Raw genomic sequence first — 19,468 nt, forward strand, 5'->3', positions numbered from 1 at the left:
AACGTATGTTTAGTGCATAAGCATTCAGTAAGTGGTTAGGCTTTAGTGAATGATTAGTGAGTATTCAGTGAATGTTTGGTAAAAGTCTTTATGATTGTGTGTGTGTGTATTTTGTGTTTAGTTAGTAATGAGTGGTTACTTTGTGGATGTTTAGGGTTTAGTGAATGCTTAGTAATTGTTTAGTGTTTAATGACGTTTAGGATTAAGTGAGTGTTTGTAAATGTTACTGAGTTTGAGGTATAGTGATGCTTAGTGTTTATGACGTATAGTGTGTGATGAGTGCCTAGTGTATAGTAATAGTGTCTAGTGAGTGTGATTTGTATAGTAACTGTGGATGTTTATTGAGTGAAAGTGCATTATGAATGTTAGTGTTTAGTCATTGCTTATTACTGTTTAGTTAGTCCTATTATCCACCTGGACAATTTGAGAGCTCCTCTGTATAGCTGTTGGGAGATGTTTATACATGTATAGAGAGGCAGGGATATTTGGTATTCATTGCCCCTCTGAATATCGTTTTTTGAATTAGTTTTGAAGTTGAGTACCACCATGGTTAGTTCGGAGGGTTAAGGCTTTCCTTATTGTTTATTGTATGTGAGTTTTTTTTAGTACCACCACGGTTAGGTAGGAGGTTTAAGGCTTTCCTTACTTGATCATACGCCGGTGAGCTCAGAGTTTGGGTTTGGAGCAACTGTGGGAAGAGGTACAATATTTAATTTGGTTTTGTTGCTTACCAAATCTCCCCCCCCAACCCCCACCCCCCCCCCCCCTGTAGGTCATTCAATATGAAGGATTTTTTTTTTTTTTACAGTAATTTTCTCTCTCTCTCTCTCTCTCTCTCTCTCTCTCTCTCTCTCTCCTCTCTCTCCCTCTCTCTCTGATAATATGCCTATCTTTGGTGTCCCTCATTTTCAACAGCTTTTCTCTTATTACAGTTGAAAAAAAAAAAAAACGGAGGACAACAGGGCCTTGATGTCTGCCTAATGCGAGTAGGCCTATAATAATGAATCCACTTTTATTCAAAGGTAAGATCAGCGTAGTTTATGGTATTTAGGCTCTTGTATATTTTCTTATATAGGTCTATGTTACTGTTATGAAATTTTGCTATTACATGACTAATCACTCGTAATAATCGAACATCACTCAATATCCAGAAGCATTGTGCTTGTGTTGACAGTTTTCGTACTTACGGGAAGGGGGGGGGAGAACCTCACACACGCATTCAATGGAAGTATTCGAAGTATAATCAATTGTTTTTCTAATCATTTTTCTGCAATGTCTGCTTTGTTCATTTCTCTCACATTTTAAAGATAATTTGTATATTTGTATGTATATATTTAAAAATGTATTTAATGAATTACACTGTTCTCTCTCTCTCTCTCTCTCTCTCTCTCTCTCTCTCGCAGGTGTGCAAAGGGATGATAATGAACCCATGATAATTAAATAGTTTAGCGTGAAATTTGGAATAGCCATCTTTTAGGGTAACTCCATGACTCGGGGAGTGTGTGTGTGTTTTTTTGTGTTTTTATTTTTTTTTATTTTGTCTGTCTGCGTATTCTTGAATGCCTAATGGCTGATTTCTGTTTCAAGTAATTAGCAAAACAGCTGGGGTCAGCATTCCTTATAGTTATTCTTTACTTGGATGCGTTTTCTCTCTCTCTTCAGTTGATAACTGAATTAGTTGTTATGGGAGAGAGAGAGATTAAATGGACCGAGTGCGCTCTCTCTCTCTCTCTCTCTCTCTCTCTCTCTCTCTCTCTCTCTCTCTCTCTCTCTCTCTCTCTCTCTCTCTCTGAGCAGCAATCTTGTGATGCCTTCGTGGACCAACCACATCGTCCCCTGTTCTCCACAACCCAACCCCACCCCCGCCCCTGTCCCCCCTCAGACTTGAGACCCCTAAACAAGTGCACAGCGAAGAAAGTTAAAAGTTACCTAGAACCAATATTGAAGTTAAAAGTTACCCAGAACTAATATTGTGACAAAATTCAAGATGCGAATGGCTTTTTCTCAGATATTGAACAGTCGCTCTTATCAATATGATGAACGTCTAAATCTTGCATTTATAACCTACTTCTCAAAGGAGGGAGAGAGACGAAGCAGTTTTTTTTTTTTTTTTTTTTTTATTTAATTTAATAAGACTGGCTGACTGCATGTGTGGTAGCTTTGTTGCCATACGTGGTATTTCAAACTTGATTTTAGAATTTCTTTTTTACAATAACACACGGGGAGCAACGGTGCCATAATAACCGTTCACTGGTCACCGTACACAGTAGCCCATTTCCTACTCGAGTTAACGTATAATTAAATAATTAACAAATATGCACAAGAAAACAATGACTCAAAAATGAGTAACTCGCAACTCATTAATAGTAGCAGCGAGCGAGTTTCAGCAGCTGTGGTGTTCCACCTTCCCATGTACGTGTACACGTACACGGAAACGTACATACGTGTGCACACGCCCATTGCTGTTGACTTTGTTATCTGTAATCGCCTTTGTTATTTCATGGTTTAGTTGTTATTGTTATTCAGAAGATGATGAAACTTTATTTATATAGAAACTTCAAAAGAGGATCACCAAAGATTATCATCACTATTATAATTATCGTTAATATTATTCAAAGATTATCGTCATTATTATAATTGTCGTTAATTTTATTATTGGCTACATCTAGGGAAGAGGTGTAAGGCTAAACCTTTAGATTCTGCTTTTGGACGAATGAACTTGTTGGGTAATGATAATCAAATTCATTTCTACAGAGCTTTGAGTCTGTGTTGGCCTACAGTGAGGACAGCGTCCTTATTAGTTAGTGTCTTAAAGCCTTATTCCAACCGGAATTTAGTTGCTAGATTGGATTGCAACTGGAATTTTAGGTAGTTTAGGTGTCTTAAAGCCTTATTCCAACCGGAATTTAGTTGCTAGATTGGATTGCAACTGGAATTTTAGGTACTAAACTAGATTGCAACCGGAATTTTAGGTACTAGACTGGATTGCAACTGGAATTTTAGGTACTTGATATAATTTTAGGTCTCAACCATCTCTCTCTCTCTCTCTCTCTCTCTCTCTCTCTCTCTCTCTCTCTCTCTCTCTCTCTCTCTCTCTCTCTTTTCTTCCTGATCAGTGTTTTATTCCGACTTTACCATACTCTGGTCAGATTAGTGTCTAATTTCGACTTTACCATAAAATATCAAAATAAGCCTTTACATCTTTAGGAAGCATTTTATCGCCTTGGACTAATCTATTATGGTCATGCCTATATATATGTTTAGCAGTTTTTTGACTAGGAAAAATAGCCCAGTAACCGGGATCAGTTGATGCAGTGTGCGATGCAATGTGGATATGAGGTATAGTTTAGTCGTCAGAGGTCGTATTAATGGTAGATAGTTAACGTTATCTTATGTGAGAGAGAGAGAGAGAATGAATGAAATATAAAAGTGAGGGAATTTAACATTTGCCAAACAGGGCGCCCACGATTATGTCACTATTTGTAATTTTTAAAATATGATGTTTCATTTTTAGGGTTGTAGAGCTCCGCCTTCAAGACTACTGAAGGGAGGAGGACTGCACGCACTCATTCAGTGTAAGTGATCCAATTATAATAATATTTTCCAATCATGTTTGCAACGTCTTCTGTGTTCATCACACAATCTCTTTGTCTTCCCTTCTTCCTTCTACCCCGCACTTCCATTTCCATCGTATGTCTTCCAACATGATGTTCCTCTCTTCGTAACAGGTGTCCATACCATCGAAGCCTTCCCTCCTGTATTTTCCCTTGATATTTTAACTATCTTTGGCGACAAAAAGTCAGGGCGTAGTGAAAGGTTCCACCAAACCCTGAAATCTATTCTTAAAGTACCGTTATGAGCAAGGAGAGGATTAGGGATAAAGGGCTTCCCTTTGCTCTCTTTGCTAAACTTAATCATCCAAATTGTTCCACGGGTATCTCCGTTAGAGTTGATTTTTGTACTAAATTATGTGGTCCTCTAGAAATTTTCCTTGAATTGTTGACATACAGAACAGATTAGAGTTTAATCATAAAGAATTGAGTATGGGCGAGTTCGTTGAGGACTTAAGAAGGAGATTATCGGCAGCCTGGAAATTTGCCCAGGATCATTTAGAATTATGTATCTCAGGCCTCAATGAAGGGAAATTATGATAAGAAAAGTAAGGCACGTTCGTTTGAGCCAGGTGAGTTTAGGTAGTGATTATGTACAGACTTGGACAATTTTCTCGAACCTTGGAAGGTACACCGGAAATTATCTGATGTTAAATATAAAGTGGAAGCTCCTGGGACCAAACGGAAAGTGCCGGATATTCCATATCAATAGACAAGCAAAGTCCTTATCGATTAAATCCAGTAAAGCGTGATATTGTCGAGAAGGAGAGAAAGTAGATGTTGGAGCATGATTTAATTAGACCTTCGGTAAGTCCTTGGAGTTCACCTTTGTACTTTGCAAGAAACCTGACGGGCAGTTTCGCATGTGTGTGGACTTCTGCAAGGTCAATGCATAATACTAAGAATGACTCTTTCCCTTTGCCACATATCGAGGACTGTCTTGATCGGATAGGGAACTGCTAATTAAGGGGTATTGGCAGGTTCCCCCTATCTGAGGATTTACGCTTTTGTTACGCCCTTTGTGTTTTACGAGTGTAAACGTAATGCCCTTTGGGGTGAAGAACGCAGCATTTGATGAACAAAGTTATATGTGGTAAGTTTTGAGTGATCCCCAGGAACTGAATGAACGGTTAGGATAGTGATATACTAATCTCTCCTTTGTGACTACGAAATTGTGTGGTCCTGGTGGGTTCCCTGATACAGTGGTGGAAAAGTTCCCCATCCTCTCAGCTTACAGAATGAGGATAAATTAAAAACTCTGTAGCAATTATTACTCAGCTTACAGAATGAGGATAAATTAAACTTAAGTAGTTTAGAGGTATTGGTGGGTCTCCAAGTAGTTTGGAGGTAGAGAGACCCGTAGTTTAGAGGTAGAGACCCCGGGTCTGTAGGTGGTGGCAGTAGTAGTAGTAGTAGTATTAGTTTTGTAACTCAGATAATTAATCCTGATTGTGACTGTATAAGTTTTATTGAAGTTCAGAAAGCTGAATTGAATTAAGAATTGAGAGGTGCGGATGATTTAACAAAACCAAGGTTCTGTGAATAGAGGTTTGATGTAGGGTTAGTCGTCCTAGTGGTTGTGGTACCTACAAAATATCAGAATGATGTCGTCCTTAGGTTAGCACATGAGGAATTACTAAAGCCCCTTTGCATCCAAATCCTGCAATTGGAGATCCTTTTGCAGAGATTGCGTTGTGGTTGGGCCATTTCCCAGAATTAAATCTGGATTTACTCATCTTTGTTCATAAGCGAATAAACCTTCGGTCTTGAAATTTGTCATTTTAACTATATTGGAAGAGACAGGTTTCCTGAACTTTTCCTATGAGGAAAGTTACACCAAAGGTGATTTCCAGGTATGGGTTGCCTCGTAAAATTCAAACAGATTGTGGCACAAATTTCACGAGCAAGGTGTATTTTAGGAGTAAATGTGCTGAACTGGCCATTGCAGTAGCACATTACCAATGTGTACACCTTACCACCCAGAGAGTCTGGTCTAGTGGAAAGGCCCCACCAAATCCTTAGATTTGAGTATATTTTTGGACACAAAGTACGTGGTCCTCTTGAAATTTTCCATGAATTGAATCATATAAAATTGAATGTGGGTGAGTTTGTTAAGGACCTTGGGGAGATTATCAGCTGCCTGGAAATTTTCCCAGGATAATTTAGAATTGTCTCAGGCCTCGATGAAGCAAAATAATGATAAGAAAAGTAAGGCACGTTCGTTTGAGCCAGGTGAGTTTGTTTAGGTTGTGAGTACAGACTGACAATTTTCTGGAACCTAGGTATTATAAGGGCCCTTGGAAGGTACCCTGGAAATTGTCTGATGTCAACTATGAAGTAGAAGCTCCTCGGATAAAACGAAAGTGCCGGATATTCTATATCGAAAGACAGGCAAAGTCCTTATCGATTAAATCCAGTAAAGCGGGAAATTGATTAGACCTTCGGTAAGTCCTTGGAGCTACTCTAGAAATACCGCAGGGTCAATGCTAATACTAATACTCCCTTTCCCACGCATTGAGGACTGTCTTGATCGGATTAGGGCTGATAAGGTTATAACTAAATTCGTTCTTTTAAAGAGGTTATTGCCAGGTTCCCCCTATCTAATCGAGCTCGCGAGATATCCGCCTTTGTGACGCCCTTTGGGCTTTACGAATGTAACGTAATGCCCTTTGGGATGATGAACGCAGTGTTTGATGAGCAGTTATATTGATCTGGAGGGTACGTAAATTTACATTGATTTGGTTGGTAATTTGCCAAGGGACAAAAATTTCTATAGTCTACTCAATGTGAGAGATACAATTTATAAAAACAGTATTTATGTCTAACGGTTGTAAGTCTAGTTATTTCTCTTCTCACCTCTTCCTTCTCATTTCTTCTTTGTAGTATGTTATGTTTGAGTGGTAGAAAAAATGTATTATATTTAAATATATATATATATATATTTTTGGAGGAGGAAGGTGTCAAATTAACATAATTTATTGATTTATCTTTTTAGAAGTCATTTAGTCAGCCTTGTTTTTTCTTATTTTCAAGTATTTATTTTTTTAGTTGTTTTGTTCCCAGATCCCTCCTCCCGTTGCAAACTATTTAAGTATCGTGTTAACGATTTTTTTTTCTTTTCTCGAATTGCGGTGGAACTAAGTGCTGTGAGTGGAGGCATTCCAATCTGACTATTGGTCTCAAGCCCTTGAAGGATTACCCGCCTGAAGATTTGAGGGAGACCTGACATGTTCTCCCGATGACTATTGGTCTCAAGCCTTTTGAAGGATTACCCGCTTGAAGATTTGACGGAGACCTGACACGTAGAAGTTTCATTTCGAATTTTCATCTGTTGAAGGAGTCATTCAACAACAACTTCAAATATCGGATCTTCATCGTCAAAGTAAACGAGTATCGACTCCTATTTGAGGCGTTGTTTCTTTCATCCTCTTGTCAAAAACACTAAAATATAAATCTAACTTTCTTTTACCCTCTCGTCAAAAACACTTTTAACAAACCCAACTCTTTCTGACTAATTATATGACCTGCTTCATAGGATGGATTTGCTACAAAAGGATTGATAAAAAAGACACAAGGTTACATTGATGATACATTTTATATATAAAACAAACAATGACAATCATTACTCAATATCACTAAACAAGACCAACAATAAACCAAAGTCTCAGAAACCTTGGTCGGAGGAAGGGAAAAAAATTAATAGGAGTCGGGTGAGAACTAACTAAAAATGATACGAGAGAGAGCAAACAAGCACCCGACAGTTCCTTTAATTATCCAAACACCTGAACAACTTGCTGGAAGGGTTGTTAGGTATTTGCGCGAGAAACAAACAAATTACCATATGATTATGCAAACAAGCAAAGACCACCTCATTAACCTTTGATTAGAATTTTGTATTTTATTTTTAAACTAACGGATTGTGATCAGTTCTGACACACAGGAAATGGAGAACTATAAAGAAAGTATTTGAAGTGGTCCAATGCTAAAATTGATGAGAGTGCCTCCTCCTCCACCGTTGAGTATCCAAGTTGGTGTTTCTTGAATTTCGAGGAAAAATACGAGACAGGATGAAGAACGTCTGTCGAGCCGCTCTTCTGAAGCAGCACTGTCCCGGATCCCGTATCCCAAGCATCAACATGTAACTCGAAAGGACGTGTAAAATCTGGAGATCTTGGCACAGGATCAGAAGACAACATTAACTTGATTCTGTCGGAAAGCTCGCTGACATTCATCAGACCACTGATAATCCTTTTTAGGACTGCATAGAAGTCAAAGGAGATGCTATCGCAGAGAAGTTTGAGCAAAAACGCCTGTTGAAACCAGACATTCCCAGGAATCTCATCAAGGACTTATGGTCAGTGGGAACAGGGAAATTCAAGATAGCATCAATGTTAGCTGTCTTAGGTTTTGTAAATCCACATCCAACTTCATGTCCCAAATAAGTAACGGTTGCGCATCCAAATGTACTTTTCTTTAAGTTGATAGTCAGCCCTGCCTCACTCAACCTGGAAAAAAATATTTGTAATTTCTGCATGTGTTCAGTCCATGTTTCAGACAACAAGGAAATCATCAAGATACTCAAATATACCTTCTAGGTCTCTAATAACAATGGATTAGTCTCTGGAATGTTGCTTGGGCATTTTTCATTCCAAAAGGCATTCTCAGATACTTATAAAGACCATCAGGCGTCACAAATTTCCGTGGCTTTAGGAGTAAGTAACACTTGATAGTAACCTTTCTGAAGGGCAATTTTTGTAATAAACTTTTCATTACCTACAGAATCTATAAGGTCATCTAACCTTGGCAAAGGAAAAGAATGTTACCGTAAGTATGTTCACTTTACGGAAATCTGTGCAGTCTGTCTGTTCCATCTTCCTTAGGAGTCAGAAGAAATGGTAAAGCCCAGGGACTACAGCATGGTTCGATCAAGTCGTTCGTTAGGAGATACTGCACGGCCTCTTTCATCCTAAGTCTTTTCTGTGGATTAAGCCTGTAGGGAGACTGCTTGATTGGGGGTGCCCCCTAAATGAGAGTTACATCATGTTTTAAAATGGTACACAAACCCATTTCATCTTTTACAACATCAGGATACATTTCAAATAAGTGAATCAAATCTAAAATTTTGTCATTAACCAAATGTGGGTTCTTGTCACCAAGACTTCTCATAGCCTCAGAGTATGTTTCAGTCATTATGTACTATACATCACCCGTTCATTGACAACAACTATTCATATTACCACAATAGACCTTCCTTCGTGAAGCATTGTCCAATACTTCTTAAAATTTATGGTATCGTAAAATGATATTGTTATTGTACAATAAAGTTTCAAACATACTTACCTGGCAGATATGTACTTAACTATAGACTCCGTCGTCCCCGACAGAAATTCGAATTTCGCGGCACGCTGCAGGTAGGTCAGGTGATCTACCGCCCTGCCGCTGGGTGGCAGGAATAGGAACCATTACCGTTCTATAACCAGATTTTCTCTTCCACCTGTCTCCTGAGGGGAGGCTGGGTGGGCCATTTAATCGTATATATCTGCCAGGTAAGTATGTATGAAACTTTATTGTACAATAACAATATCATTTTCATACATTCAACTTCCCTGTCAGATATATACTTAGCTGATTGGCACCTTTGGCGGAGGGTAAGAGACAGCTAATTACTGATTAGACAGGTAAACAACATGCGTTGTAGGTAATATATAAAAAACCTTGGTTCCTATTTGTTTAGACAGAGGGTTGACTTCCTAGCTATTGCTGAGGAGTCTGCTTCGTCTCAAGAGCCTCAGCGAGGATGTGACCTATGGCTAAGAGTTCTTGTGGGACTGTCAATGGGGTCTTATCCACTTACTCGACAGAACCTGATGGCCTTTGTCAATGGGGTCTTATCCACTTACATGACAGTACACCTATGCCTAGTGGCATAATTAAGGAGCACAACACCGATCCCGACCACCTGATCCTAACACGAGGGTTAGTGCTTAAATTGAAAAGAGTTATCCCCAAACTCCTTTCAAAGAATCCAAGAAAAACACGACATTAAATAAATTTTAACTCACTAGTTAAGGATCAGTATCGGCTCCCTATCCACAGACACGTATCCACAGACACGTATCAACCAAGAGAGAAGGATCTCTCATAGGTTATCTTGACATCCTTCGGGTAAAGGGAAGTCAAGTCAACACCGAGTTGCACTCCTGTATGTGCCAACTAATATGTCCTTTATGACATATTGTTCTGGAAAGGACAAGAATTCACAAAAGCCCGCACTTCATGCGTTTTAATTCTCAGCTGTTTGAAGGAATCACCAAGGCACTTATCCAGCGCTTTGGAGATCACACTTGTCTCAAAGAAGACCAGGGCGTTCTTTGATATAGATCTCTTCTGGATGAATCCTGGAGCCTGGCAGGAGCCTCGCGCCTGGCTGGCACCTTGCGCCTGATTTGGCGCTTCGCTAGCGCCTTGCGCCTGGCTGCCGCCTCGTGCCTGGCTGGCGCTTCTGGCGCCTGGGTGGAGCCTGGCTCCTGGCTGGCGCTTTTTGGCGCCTGGAGCCCTGTTGGCGCCTCCCCTCTTGCTGGAGCTTGGAGCCTGGCTGGCAATGTCCACTTCGGACAATCTCGCCTGTCCGGTCTGTCCACTTCTGGTGCCTTTGCGCCTGGTTGGAGCCCCACGCCTTGTCCGTATTGGACAATAAACGGTGGCTGGAACTTCGTTGTCCGAGGATCCTGAACAAAAACAGACAATAGTTTGTCTGGAGACTGGAGAAGGGTGGAAGGTTCTCTTCTACCTGGATCCTTTGGCCTAGGACCAGGGGAGGCACTTAGAGCCAATCTTAATATGACGAGAGAGACGAGTCTTCTTCCGAGGAGGATTCTTCGTGAATACTTCCGTTGCTGACGAGCTCTATTCCTGCATGTCAAGGAAGTTTCTAGTTGCAGAATCTTCCCTCTCCTTGTCCGAATGATGGGAAGGAGGTCTGGAAGGTGAAGATGACTCTGAGCCGAAAGTGGGCGATCCCAGGGCTTTCTTGGCTCTTGTCTTCTCCCTCTGAATACCTACTGGGAAGCGTTTCGTGTCCTCATCGCAGCCCAAAGACTCTGTAGGAAGCCCTTAAGCGATTTCTTCTATTAAAGATAAAGTTTAAGCACCCCGACCGGGCACAGAGACCCTTCTATCTCTTCCCCTTTCAAATGGGAAAGTCCCTTAACTTCAGAGCTCTGATGCAGGGTTAGAAGGGCGTTAATTCTTTTCCAGAAATAATGTGATGGTAAGAACCAATAGTAGTCTCTCCATTGAATCCGATGCGAGACCTCATAACTTAAATTCACTTGTCTTCTTGGTAGTTGTTAGATTCAAGAGAAAAAAATTAATTTTCTCATAAGATTTCTAAAGAAGCTTGATGAGGAGGTTCCCACTTGTTGGAACATGGAATCTGCGGGCCACGAAAAGATTCCAACTCTAAGTACATAATGTCCTACTGTTGGTTGTTTCGAGGTATCTTATAAGATCCCGAGGAACTTAGTCCTCTGTTATCTTCAAGTTCCTTTGTAAAGACAGAGTATAGCCTGCTACTGTAATCTGTGATAGCAGATATAAATACAAAGGTGATTCTTCTCTCAGAAAGGGAAGGAAAACAGCTATGTGGGTCACAGAGGTATTGGAAGAGGACAGTTTTCTCATTCAATCCAGCACGATCTGCAGCACTTCTATGTCTTTCCCATGACACTTGTCATTCACCTTGCAAAATCCTCTCGTCCCTATCACTTCTCGTCAGTCTGCACGCAGACAGACTCAGAGTGTAGAGGTCTTTTAAGGTCCCTTTCTAAGTGAGGCTGATAGAGTAGACCGCCTCTCTTGTGAAAGCCTTTATAAAAGTGCTGTAAGAAGGACACGACCTCTGTGAATCCAGCTTCCCGAAGGCAAAAATGGGGCAAAAAGCATCATCCTCTCTTCCTCTGACGCCAGTAAATATCTTAATACGTCTGTTAAGAGTTTATATATTGGTGAAAAAAGACTAATGTTTATTTTTCTTTCAAAGTAAAGGATGGCGTATATTGCTACCTCTCTCCTCTGTTATTTCAGGGTGAACAAAGAACAGTTATACACCTACGAATAAGAGATATTTTGAAGACAAACTCATATGTATGCAAAAATCATTCTCATTATCGCAGTGCGATGCAGCGGGAGACTAGTACAGACTTCTGTTACCGTGCGGTAAACAGAAATATGAAAGAGTCCAAGAGATATCTCTGTTGAAAATTCTCGCAATGTCGAAGGCGATGAAATCGAGCGTCACAGCAGTAGATGGTCCTTCATGTATGCGAGAATCCCTGTTAATCAGAGACCTAAGTCCATGATTGTTGGGCAGAGATACGGTTCGATACTCAATCAAAGCAGGGGAGAGCCAGCTGATACTGAGCTGCTATCAGGCAGTTCAATACACAGTAGCTCTCGCTGACTCGTCATCCTGAGTTGCCAGATAATCCATTCCACAAAGGAATGCATTCGGCTAGAACCATCAAGCATAAAAAATACGCTCCAGCAATTATATTTTAACGAAACTGATTTCGGTAAATACAAAAGCTGATTTGGTGTTGTCGTGACAACACCAAGCATCTAAAATCGAAACTGGTAACTCCTGGGAGGTTGCAGGCAGCCCCGAGTTGCAGTTCAATTAAGATACAATTCGTCTCGGTCACAATCCATAGAGTTAACTACGGTATGCTCCTACCCCCCGGACAAATCAACTGCTTAACAGAATCATGTCGCGAGGGTAATATATGTAGTATATTTGTAGGTTCTGTACAACGACCTCCATCCTAAATTCTTTTCCCCTTGAGGAATGAGAATAAGGATTGGAGATCGACCGCCTTCGTTCTCTAGTCAAGAGAGTGAAGGAGAAGTCTTCCCCGAAGGAAAGCTTCAATGGTGAACAGAATACCGAAGACGACGGTTCAAGCCAAACTGGATGTTCCCGTTGGTAGGAAGAACTTGATAGGCTTAATATAGCCCATTCAGGGGAACAAACTTCTGTCACGAAGAAAAAAAATGGTTCCCATCAAATTCATCCATATTCTCACTGAGAATGTTCTCTAATAAGACTATGCTTTCGTAAGCATGAGAGCATCATATAATATATTGCTCTGCTGCGTTAGAATCATATTGCTACTTCTTTCCTATAATCCTGTTACATTGCGGTAAAGAGTATCGAAAGGTTACAAGGGATCTTTTTATTGAAAACTTCTTAGCAAAACGAAGACAATGTTATTCGTGTTTGCCCACAAATCCCCTCAATTCCAGGCTAAGTCCATGATTGTAGGGGGGAGATACGGTTAACCATTCGATCCCGTAGGGGAGAGAGATGTAACCAACCGCTCATGCTGTCTCGTCGTATTCTACCTGAGTTGCCAGTTACTCCCGTTCCATGAAGGAATATGATAAAATCATTATCGAGCCTAAGGAAGTTCTCAGTAATGCATCTTTAAGCGAAACAACCTTCGTTAAATACAGATGCTGAGTAGGTGTGTCGTAACAAATCCTTTAAGCGTAGTCCTTACTAGGAAATTCCTGTAAGGATACAGGTAATTCTGTTGCGAACCATAAAGGTAACTACGGTATGCGCATATTACATGACCATACAGCAGTCCTATACACCCAATTTTCTACTACATTCTTTCCTCTCCGATGCCGAGAGAGAATGGAAAATTTACTATCTTCGTTCTTTTTCGTCAAAAAAAAAAAAACTAATTAGTATTAGCCGAATGAGATCCCAAAAGAGAACCGAGGATCAAAGAGAATCTCTCAAGCTTTTATTCTCTTGGAGATAAGGCTGTATTCTACGCCTCTATTATCTGGAAGAGCCTCTAATCAATGAATGAGATCGTACGAATCTTGTCCAATTTCGAAACGATTGCCACTCTCTTTCTGGAAATGGTTGGTTGCATTATTTTAGAAGGAGGATGATTTTAATGTCCTCTTGCTAGTAACGAACGAATTCTCTCAATAAAAGGGTTGCTAAGGTCTTATAATCTGAGAGACCTGCCCCCTTATTGGCTTCCAATTCCGATATATCTTCCATTTCCTGTCCAGTCAAGTTGGGAGAAGAATGAGCAACCGGAGGAGAGCGCCTCCTTTCGCAAGGTGAATGGCTTTCAGCAGTCCCAGCTCCAACCTCACAAGGGCTACGGCCGCCTGTGAGACATCTTGAGTCCCTGCCAGGGGAGGGCTGATTCCGTAAAATGCCCCTATCCACATCAGAACCATCCTGACAAGGATGACGGCCGCCTGTGTGGCAACTATCGTCCCTATCAGGAGAAGTTTGTGCTTGCGAAAGACCCACCACAGTCTCAGCCACCTCCTGACAAGGGCGATGGCCGTCTGTGCAACATCTTGAGTCCCTGTCGGGAGAAAGCTGATCCTGTGAAAAGTCCCAAAGAGGAGCTTCCTGGTCAATTTCTACCTCCATATATGATAAGACTAGAGATCCTGGCACCTGGCTGGTGGCTAACTTGCGGCTGGCTTCTCGCGCCTGGCAGGTGCCTTGCGCCTGAATGGATCCTCAATCCTGGTTGGCGCCTCGCGCCTGGATGGAGCTGTCCGTATTGGTCCGTTTTCATCCTCTGCACGTCCACTGAACGGGATCTCTTGATTGGAAGGAAACCGTCCTTTCTCAATATTAATACCAATGACGAGATTTGTTCTTGCATCTTCATAAGAATCTTCGTCGCTGAATATCCCTCCTCCTTATCCGCCGAGTGGAGGGAGGTTTAGATAATAAAGGAAAAAAACACTGTTTTAGGATACCTTTCCAATGGCTATCCTTGGCAGTCTGGGACGTTCTACAGAACCTGCCGAGGGGACGCCTGACCGGTGGGGATTCTCTGAAACCTCCGTACGGCTGTCGAACATTCCTTCTCCTCTGGGCTTGGGAGCTTGGAAGAGGTCTAGGCCTGGGAGCGAGACAGAGCCGATCAGACGCACCCTCCACTGCAATGGGGAACACTATATTCACTTCTTACCTTTTAAGAGCTCGCATTTTGAGCTACATCCACTTATCTTCAAATTTGCAAATCTGAATTTGTAGTTTCTGTGGAGTAAGAAGGTGATGAGGATGCAACAACTACTAGTACTGTTCATACTCTTAACTGCTCGTTAGCACAATAGCTATTGAAGCTTCTAAAGGAAGTGTATCTAGTTATATGCTTTTCTGAATTCCTAAAGTAGGAAATTAGAGTTTTATTATTTCCTCAATCAAGTTCTAACACTTATTACACGTATTAATGAATAAATATTAATAATTCCCTTTCTTGCAAACTATGTGAGTGTCTACCGAAAAATTCGGTAGTTTCACGTAATATATTCTTCGAAATTTCGAAGCCAAATTCATTAAAAAGTTGATAAAAGTGTATGCCAAACCAAAGACCCAGTACTTCCCTGCAAAAGACAGCCCAGAAGATCGATGGCGGTGAAAAACGAAAATCAAGTCAGGAGGTACCAAGAACGGCCACCCAGAGCAGGGCGGTAGATCACCTGACCTACCTGCAGCATGTGCCGCGAAATTCGAATTTCTGTCGGGGACGACGGAGTCTATAGCTAAGTATATATCTGACAGGGAAGTTGAATGTATGAAAATTATGATTCCTTTGCACATCGATTTCTACAGTCGAGTTGGGGAAGCATCAGTATTTGATCAGTTTATTTTAAACATTTTAACTTTAGTTCGTTAATCTTGAAATATATTGAGAATGTTTATTTTCGAAGAATATCCTTAAAAAATGTTAAATGTATTTATTTGTTTCCCGCAAGTATTTGGTCAGAGTAAAACATAGCGAGACCTTATGCCCACGAGCAGTAAGAGAAGGGTTGTCGGAATTGCCAATCTATATTCAACTTTCAAGGCAGATGAATTTAAGGTAGTTTGCTATTTCACGTAGTCTGCAGTAAGTCCAGAAACCCGAATTTAACTATATCACTTTTGATTTGGTGCTATTTTGCTCAGAACTGCAGTATTCTCTTCCAAAATAATATGTTTCAGTTCAGTTTGTTGGTATACCTGGATCTTCATATCGTCTATGATGGGCGGTGGCATTTTTGTTATGGGGAGGACTGTAAGCAAGTTTATTTTTATCGTATTCCCTTACCTCGATTTGTGAGTAATTTTCGTTTCCATGAAATACTAATTTCACTTATATAACTTACCCGGTGGTTACATATAGCTGTCGTCTCCTGACGTCACGGCAGAATTTGAAATTCGCGGTAGCGCTAATGGTTTGACAGGTGATCCCTCTACTCCCGCCCTCTACCAGGTACCGGGAACCATTCCAACAATAAATCGGAAGTTTCCTGCCGTCGGAACCGGTAACACGGTTCCTCTGCTGGTTGGAATTTGGATTTGATCATCTTGGTTTTCTCCTTTTGGTGATGTACCTTGAGTTTACTGATCTTTTTGCTAGCGCTATAGTTATTTTGGTTTTGATATTGTTGTCCTTTTTAGGAATTATTTTGAATTCTTCACGATGGCTGACACCGGCTCTGTTCAGTATAGGGTGTGTAGTAGTGGGTGTAAGACTAGACTTCTTAAAGCTTCACTTGATCCTCATTCTACTTGTGTTAGTTGTAGGGGACGTGAATGTTCTTTTGAGAATACGTGTGAAGAATGTAAGTCTAACATCTCAGGAGTGGAAGGTACTGGGAAAGTATATGAGAAAGTTAGAAAAAGATAGAATCAGAAAGGCTTCACAGAGATCTTCTTCTAAGTTAGTGAGTAGCCAGGATATTCCTCTGAATTCTATTTATCCTGTTCCTCTTAACCCCGTAGTGGTTGCTCCTGCCCTCGAATCTGTATATCCCGATCCCGTGTCAGTATTACGAGCCGATATGGACTCGAAATTTCTCTTTCCTCACCACTATGCTGAAAATGGGTGAGACAGTGCAAGAAGTGGTAGTTAAGTGTGATAAATTACTTAGTGCAAGTGTAGTGGAGGAGGTGGTGGTTCGGCCCGTTTGTTCTCCTAGGTCTAGGCCCCTGTCAAACTCCCCAGATCCTGGGAGGAGGCATGCCGAAAACCGAAGGGAGGCGAGCGGGACCTGCTCCCGAGCAGCCGCCCCCTCAAGCAATCCTGTAGCTGTATCCCAGGATGCTGTCGCTCACCATTGGAAAGGTGTTGCGAGGAAGTGTTTTTCATCAAGGGACTCTAGCTCAGATTTTTCCTCTTATAGAGGTTGGCGTAATAAGACTTCTAGACCGCTGAAAAGGTCGCGCGATGTTTCGCCTGCTGCGGTTCCCAAGAAGGTGGCGGCTGCCGAACCTTCTTGTAGTTTTTGGGAGGAGCCTGAAGCTTTTTCTCCGGCGGTTTCGATTTATCGCCCTTCTCTCATAGAAGTGGAGAAGCCGAACACGCACACTCCTTCGTAGCCTTCTCCAGAGGAGCCTCAAGCAATAACTCCTGCGGCTCCAGACGTGTTTGTGGATCATCCTTCTACACCTCCCGCGCCTTCTACGTCGGTGGATCCTCAACCTTCGGTGTTTGAACAGATGAATGCCAAGTTAGGCAGTATCTTGGAGCTTTTTGGCAAGTCTCTTTCGTCCCCGAATGCGCTCCCGACCGCCTTACATCTTCCGCAGACTACTGTGCAGTCCTCTTCGCAGGCTCCTTTGCAGTCGCCTCTTCAGGCTCAGACTCTCCATGTGACTCCTCTTCAGACGCCACTTCAGGCTCCTGGTCGGACTCCTTTCCTGACTCCGTCTATGGCGCCACGTCAGGCTCTCGCTCGAGCGCCACCTCAGCCGCCAGCTCAGCCGCCCTGATACGTCTCAGTACAGGCTCAGACGTCTTCTCCTGCTTTCTCACACCCTCCTCGGACGCATCAGGGTGTGACTTCGCCGAACAGGATTCCTCTTCCGATGGAATGTTCGCCAGTTTCGTCGAAGGAAGCTTCGGATTTGGAGGAAGAAGGAGAAGGACTTACAGAAAAAGACAAGCATTTGTCGGGGTATAAACTCCTTTTACGATCCTTTGTTGACAACTTTGGAGATTCTTTTGCGCCTTCCGTTCCAGTTTCTCCTAGTTCGCAGTGGAAAAAGGACAGTAAGCCTGACTCCTCGTCCTCGTTCACGCGTCTCGTCCTCTCGATTTCGGCTAAGAAAGCTATCAAGAAAGTTAACGCTTGGCTTTTGGAGAAGAGGGAACAGGGGAAAAATGTTTTTGTCTTCCCCCTTCGAGACTTTCGTCAAGGAGCCGTGTCTGGTATGACACTGGAGAAGTTTTTTCCCTGGGTGTGACTGCCTCCGCTCAGGGAGACTTTTCTAGTCTCGTGGACTCTTCCCGCAGAGCAGCCCTTAATACTGCTAAGATTTTCTTTTCAACAAATGAACTGGAGCATCTTTGCAAGAGTGTTTTCCGTGTTTTCGAAGTTGTTAGCTTCCTGGATTGGGCCATTGCTTCGCTGGCCAGGAAAGTCAAGTCATTTGGACTTTCGGAGGAGCAGTTGAGGGATTTTGCCTCGGTACTGGATTGTATCGATAAAGGCATCTGTGATGGAGCTTCGGAGCTCGCTGCCATTTTCGCCTCTGGAGTGTTGAAGAAGAGACAGCTTTGGTGCTCCTTCTTGTCGAAAGGGGTTTCATCGAACCAGAAGTCTGCCTTGCTCTTCTCTCCTTTGGACAAGAAACACCTTTTTCCGCAAGAGATTGTGAGCGAGATCGCTCAATCTTTAACACAGAAAGCGACCCAGGATCTTTTATCACAGTCCAGTGAAGAATAAGCCCAGAAAGATAGCTCCGGTTCTTTCTGCTTCTCGGAGTGCTCCCTCCACGGAAGCTCCTAAACCATTTCGAGGGAGAGCTCCCGTTCGATCTTCCTCCAGGTTTCGTGGGAGAGGTAGAGCCTCTTCTAAAACCACTCCCTCTTCCATCAAGAAGTAGGCCCGTAGTCCTCCACACAGCAATAGGAGCCAGATTACACTTTTCTGGCAGACCTGGTTTCATCTCGGAGCGGATCCTTGGACGGTCCAGGTCCTGAAGGAAGGATACACCATTCCGTTCATCAAGCACCCCCCTCACAGAATTTCCTGTGAATTTGTCAGCCTACTCGGAGAACTCCGAAAAATTTGCTGCCCTCCATCAAGAAGTTCTCGCCTTACTGTCAAAGAGGGCCATAGAGTTAGTGGACTCTCCGCAGGAACCAGGATTTTACAATCGCCTTTTCCTGGTAAAGAAGGCCACGGGGGGTTGGAGACCGGTGTTGGACGTCACTGCCCTGAACGTCTTTGTCCTGAAGACGAAGTTTTCTATGGAAACGACCCAATCAGTATTAGCAGCTCTTCATCCTGGAGATTGGATGGTTTCCATAGACCTTCGGGACGCTTATTTTCATATTCCGATTCATTCGGAATCGAGAAGATTCCTGAGATTCGTGTTCCAGGGCCGCATTTATCAGTTCAGGGCCCTCTGCTTCGGCCTGTCGACAGCTCCACAAGTGTTCACCAGAGTGCTGTCGTCAGTAGCAAAGTGGCTTCATCTAGACGGGATACGAATATCCATGTATCTAGACGATTGGCTTCTCAGGGCAAGGTCCAGACAGAAGTGTGTGGAGGACCTACAAAAGACTTTAAGGATGACGGAAAGCCTAGGTTTGTTAGTAAACAAGGAAAAGTCATGTCTCACTCCTTCTCAGGAGATAGTTTATTTAGGAGTGAGACTGAATTCAGTTCTTTTTCAGGCTTTTCCGTCTCGCCAAAGGATCGACTCTTGCCTGAACAAAATAGACAAATTTCTCGTCAGACAAACTTGCTCGGCGAATCAGTGGATGAGCCTTTTAGGAACCTTGGCTTCAATAGAGCAATTTGTAAGTCTG

Source organism: Macrobrachium nipponense, chromosome 25 (genome assembly GCF_015104395.2).
Source record: "Macrobrachium nipponense isolate FS-2020 chromosome 25, ASM1510439v2, whole genome shotgun sequence".
Taxonomy (NCBI): Eukaryota; Metazoa; Arthropoda; class Malacostraca; order Decapoda; family Palaemonidae; genus Macrobrachium; species Macrobrachium nipponense.